The sequence below is a fragment of the Podarcis pityusensis genome (assembly GCF_964106645.2).
Source record: "Podarcis pityusensis genome assembly, chromosome: 1".
In the NCBI taxonomy this organism is placed as follows: Eukaryota; Metazoa; Chordata; class Lepidosauria; order Squamata; family Lacertidae; genus Podarcis; species Podarcis pityusensis.
Genome location: NC_138028.1, coordinates 27,158,437 through 27,164,436, shown reverse-complemented (window position 1 = coordinate 27,164,436; position 6,000 = coordinate 27,158,437). Strand labels below are relative to the sequence as shown.

General features: G+C 42.8%; 1 long non-coding RNA gene across 1 annotated transcript in view; it reads right to left on the bottom strand.

Annotated features, from left to right (window-relative positions):
- Positions 1 to 299: 299 nt before the first annotated feature.
- The window catches only part of LOC308459301, a 28,513-nt gene continuing 22,812 nt past the window's right edge, over positions 300 to 6,000 (bottom strand). The window contains exons 2-3 of the long non-coding RNA XR_013977964.1: positions 3,802 to 3,954; positions 300 to 514 (exon numbers count right to left, since the gene is read on the bottom strand). This is a non-coding gene — a long non-coding RNA (uncharacterized lncRNA). The remainder of the gene's footprint in view (positions 515 to 3,801; positions 3,955 to 6,000) is intronic.

Here is a 6,000-nt window from a genome sequence, read left to right as displayed (position 1 = left end):
CTGCAACTGCCCGAGAATTATAACAGCCCTGTGATATTCTCACTACATTTCACAAGAGGTCTGATGTGTCTGAAACCTGACAGCTGTCAGGGTCTTATTGCACCAAGCAGGACAGATCATTAATAACTGCAGCTTTATTATTCTACCTCCTTCTCTCCAGGCTCATATTGCCTTTCATCTTTTTTATTGCTCCACTCAAGAGCATCAAGAAAATAAACAAAGCCGGAACAAATGAATTCAATAGAAACACATATTAAAATACATCCATACATTATTTTATAGACATGTACGGCAGTAATTTCACTTATGCTGTCCTTGGTTAAATGTTCATGCTATCCTTACAGGCTCTCTGGTTAGATTTAAGGAGCCATAACAACACCTTCTCCATTCTCCGTCTCTGACTAGCCCATCAGGGAATATGGGTCATGTCAATTACTTTCAGTCAGTTCGCTGTGACTATCCCTGAACAAAAACTCCTGGGATTTTGTGGGTATTCATAACGAATCTGGAGAGCCTGTTCAATGTGGAGAAACTGCATGGAAACATTAAAGACTGATCTCCGTTGTACTAGTGTTAGACTCCACCTATGACCTCTAAATTACTATAATTAAACACAGTACTTTCAAAGGACAATTAGAGTGGGAGGTTCTGGCATTGTCAAATGTATTTATTTGTATTATTAATGGTAGTATCCAACTAAATAGATCCACTAGCACAAGAATTTCTGCTTGTGCAATGGAACTGCCTCTCCTGTCCCCATTTGCCCTTGTTCCTTTCTGAAATCTGCTCCAGAAGATTTTGGGGAAATCCCAGAGCAGATGTAGGGGGTGGAGCAGGGGGGTTCACAGGGAAAGGAGAGAGAAGGGACATTCCCTTGTGCAGCTAAAAGTCCTTAGTGGCTAAATAGTTGGTTAGTTAAATTTCCATCCCAGCCTTTCTCCCAAAGGAGCCCAGGGCAACAAACACTAAAAGAGTAAAACAATGGAATTAAGAAATAAAAACATTTTAAAAACATCTAAAAACATTTTAAAATACAGTGGTACCTCAGGTTACAGATGCTTCAGGTTACAGACTCTGCTAACCCAGAAATAGTACCTCGGGTTAAGAACTTTGCTTCAGGATGAGAACAGAAATTGTGCGGCGGCGAGGAGGCCCCATTAGCTAAAGTGGTGTTTCAGGTTAAGAACAGTTTCAGGTTAAGTACGGACCTCCGGAACGAATTACGTTCTTAACCCGAGGTAGCACTGTAGTCACATACACACAGAGCCAATAATGTAAAGGTTGTAAGGATCAGTATCTACTAGCTACCAGATGCCTAGGTAAATGAGAATGTTATTAAGTTCATCCTGAAAGTTAATAATAAGGGAGACAGATGCACTTTACCATTCCACAAAAGGGACACTGCCACCAAGAAGGCCCTGTCATGGGTTAGCATCAAGTAGCCAGTGCTTAGTGGTGACACTACCAATAGGGTTTCCCCTGCTGATTGTAGAGCCTAAGGTCATTAATAACACTGATTGTGGTTGCATACCTTCCAACATTTCCCCAATGAAAATAGGAACACCAAATTCCATAACGATAATTTTACTATTTATACCCCACACATCTTACTGGGTTGCCCCAGCCACTCTGGGTAGCTTCCAACATATATAAAAACATAATAAAACATTAAACATTAAAAAAAATCCTATACAGGATTGCCTTCAGATGGCTTGGTGGGTCAGATAACTCCACATCCTCCAACACTTCTCCAATGAAAATAGGGACATCCTAAGGAAAAGTGGGGCATTCCGGGATCAAATCAGAAACCAGGACAGCTTCTCTAAATCAGGGATGTCCCTGGAAAATAGGGATACTTGGAGGGTTTGTGATTTCCAGGACCGAAATGTTGATAGGAATTTCACTCACAGCAATGAAGAGTAATTTGATGCCATGGCCTTTGGCTACTGCAATAAAGTTTATGATGGAAATGACAAAGAGTATTTCATCTCCCATTTTGCTGTGTCTTGTTTTCATGGTGCATGGTACTTTTTAGAAAGTACAGGAAGGATCATGCTCTACAGGGGAACAGGCAGGAAACATCAGGGGAACAGAGGTTGGACTTAAACTCCCATTAGCCCCAGTCAACACATGCAGTGGTCAAGGATGATGGGTTTTGTAGTGTGTAACAACATCTGGAGGGCTACAAGTTCACTATGCTTGCTTTATACAGTATATTTCTAGATAGAAGCTATAGGGAGATGAGCAATGGACCTCTCTGGAACTGGCTTGGGCATGATCACTAATAACGAAGCTGAAATCACACTGTGGCAGCCCTCTAAGCATGGATTTCATTCAATTTATTTCCATTAATCTGAATATGGCTGAGATGACCAAGTAGAAGCGCTGGGTGGATTACAGATAGTTTGTTCAGAACTGTTTTAAGAAGAATGCATAGAGGCAACTCTCTGTGTTATGTCACCTTGAACACAATAAAGCCTCATTCATCTAGATCTCTTCAATATGGGTCCATTTGAGGTGGGAAAGGCACATATTTTATGTCCCCCATTGCTCTATAGCTATATGCTTTATGTGTCTATCTATTTTGGAGGCCTTTCTGTTGCATACAAATTTTGTAGCATTCCTGGTGACTGGATGTGAATGAGGCTGTGCTCGATTTGAAAGGGAAAATAGAAGGGATTGGTAAGAGAAACCATTTTTTAAAAATGCTTTACGGTTCTTGTCACATTCATCTTCACAGGTATAGGCAGGGAGAAAGCAATTTGTCCAAGGACACAGGATGATCTTCATGGATGATGGGGAGAATGGGCTTCAGGTTGCCACGTTTAATTGTCATGTTCAAATGCAACATGCTATTGCTGGTGCCCTATTGCCCACAAGCCATAAAATAAACTTGTTCGTTGTGCCAGAAGTTGTTGTTCCCCAAAGGACTTATATGTGATCTAAGAAGCAGTGAATAAATACCTTCATGCCAGTTCTAGAACTTTCAAGATATTCAAGCATCTTCATATGCCTAAATCTTTGTAAAAACAAAGGTTGATCCAAACAATGAATTTTTTCTGCCCGCTCTGCCAAGTGTTTATATTACGGTTTGTTTATATGCCGCCTTTTGGCTAAAAAAGGCATCTGAGGCAGCTCACAAAGAACTGATGCACAAATACAAATATATGAAAAATACAAATGCTAAGCAAAGAAAACAAAACATTAACATTTCAAGAGTATTAAAGCCCAAATACAAAAAAATAAATAAATACATGATTCCCCTCAAAACTGTTATACAAAAGCAAAAGTGAAGCAATGGACGCACCATGGAGGAGAAATTTGATCCAGTTCACAGTTAAAGCTGAATCTATCAAACTCACACTTTCAGAAACAAAATGAGAACACAAAGGCATCCTCCAAAATTCACACTTATCCAATTTTGTGATGCTGTTCTCCAGCCAAGTGGAGCCTAAAAATCAATATATTCATGAAATTAACAAAAAAAAATGTATTATAGTAGGATAAAGGGTTGCACAAATGTGTGTGCTAGTCAAAACTACATACAAAAATGAATTTATTAGGGGAATTCATACTAAAATGCTTTAGAATTTTCCAGAAGGGAGGGATTGCAGATTGCTGCGGAAATGTGGGGAACTGAATTGAAGATTGGGAAAATGAGACCATTCCATTCCTACTCAACAAAGAAAGAAAGAAAGAAAGAAAGAGAAGAAGAGAGAAAAGTCACTTCACAACAAATTGATTTCCCAGCTGCTTCTCCTTCCCCCACCTCTGGTGCTCTAATTGTGAGTTTATTCTTACAAACGTATGTTTGGAACTCCACAGCGAAGGAAAGTGGTGTCAGGGCGAGGGGACAGTCCACGGTGGAGAAACAGCAGGCTCAGCAAAGGTTCAGTAATTCGTACACCCACCGTGTCTGTGTTATAAATCAGTCCATCCCGGAGGACCTTTTCTCTGAAAAATGAGAAAAAGAAACCATCAGGGTCATGTTAAACACACAGGCACATTTAACTAATTCCTGAAAGGTAGCATCCATTGAAAAGCAGCCTCTAAAACAGATCTGGCACAGATTTGGCTGTGCTGTTCGAAAAGAGAATGGGAGAATAAATGGGCACTGCTTTTCTGATGTGCCCTCCTTACATTTTCTGTTCATGATTAACTTGATGTATGGAGCCTTCTGCTTTCATCAAAACAAACCACCTCCCTGCCCCTAAATCTCAGAATCCCATGAAGGGTGACTGTTTGACTTTTCTATACTCTTCACAGTTACTTCACTTTGTCAGGACAAAATGTTTCTCTGTCTCTGTGATTTCCTTTTTCATTTCTGAGGCAATACCACCATAGCCCATCCCTTTCCCTCCTTTTCTTTCTTCTCCTCTTCCTTTTGCTCCCTGAAATCTGATCTTTGAAGAGGATTGGACAAGGTGTGTTATCTTTGTGGACTTCAAACACCCGATGCTTCTTGGGAAGATCTGAGCTGTTTGATCTCACTCTACACCTCTCCCCCTCTCCCTCTTTGTGTTTTTCATTTCCTTTTGCGTGTTGAGTCCCACAATGCCACCCCCCCAAAAAATTCACACTTCACACGTCAATTTTTGTTTAAGGTTTTTGGCATAATTTTGGCCACAACTTTATTCAAAGTACAAAATGTGAGTGGTTGCTTAGGCATTGGTTATGACTATCTGTCCTTGCCCCAGGGACAGAGCTGACTTCCGGATTCCAGCGGAAGCCAGCGTGGGAAACAAGTATTGGGTGAGAAAGTGAAGCTGGGCATCAGTCTCACACTTCTCACCCTCATGTTCCGGTGGGGCTTGCACGGCCCAAGTCCGATACCAGGGACAAGGACGAAAGAATGGCAAGCCCCTGGATTCCTTTAACGGAATTCCCATTTCCGCACCACCATTGGAGGGGTAGGCACTTACCCCTCCACCAACCAAATTTAACCAATGCCTAACCGCCAACCTTACAAGTTGTGACGATTTGCTACGCAGTAGGCAAAAACCAAATGGCACCAGCCAATCAGCCAATTGGCAAAATTCCTACCAGGCCCCCGCACCAAGGCGGACGACCCCATGACAGGCATAGCAAGGTCAAGATCCAAAAAACCCCCCCCCTTTTAAAGGGAGGGTGGGCGGGTGAATCAGTGCAAAAGGCCAAGAGGACGCCCAGCGTTGGACGCCCTGTATTTAAGGCCTCTGACCCCACCTCCAAATTGGCAACATTCAAAACTCCCCAGTAACCCAAGTTAACCATTTAAATGCTTGGGTTCCTCACCAAATCTGCACAGTCACTGCAGGGTGGCATGTTCCCCCAACCGCAACACGTGCTCTCTTTTATGGAGAACACGCTTTGCGTGTTGAGTCCCACAATGCCACCCCCCCAAAAAATTCACACTTCACACGTCAATTTTTGTTTAAGGTTTTTGGCATAATTTTGGCCACAACTTTATTCAAAGTACAAAATGTGAGTGGTTGCTTAGGCATTGGTTATGACTATCTGTCCTTGCCCCAGGGACAGAGCTGACTTCCGGATTCCAGCGGAAGCCAGCGTGGGAAACAAGTATTGGGTGAGAAAGTGAAGCTGGGCATCAGTCTCACACTTCTCACCCTCATGTTCCGGTGGGGCTTGCACGGCCCAAGTCCGATACCAGGGACAAGGACGAAAGAATGGCAAGCCCCTGGATTCCTTTAACGGAATTCCCATTTCCGCACCACCATTGGAGGGGTAGGCACTTACCCCTCCACCAACCAAATTTAACCAATGCCTAACCGCCATGGAGCCCTCCGCTCACCGCCAAACCACTCACAGGCCCAGCCAATCCCTTAGCTTAGCCACCACCGCACCTAGCCAAGCCTCGTTCCCTAAGGCCGAAAGGTGCACACCATCATCTCTGAAAAATGATTCATTCTGAGAAATAATCTCGGGATGTGAGATTACGTCACCACCCAACTCGAAAACCTTTTTGGCCACCGCAGAATTGACACGTTTTCTGGCCCTTTC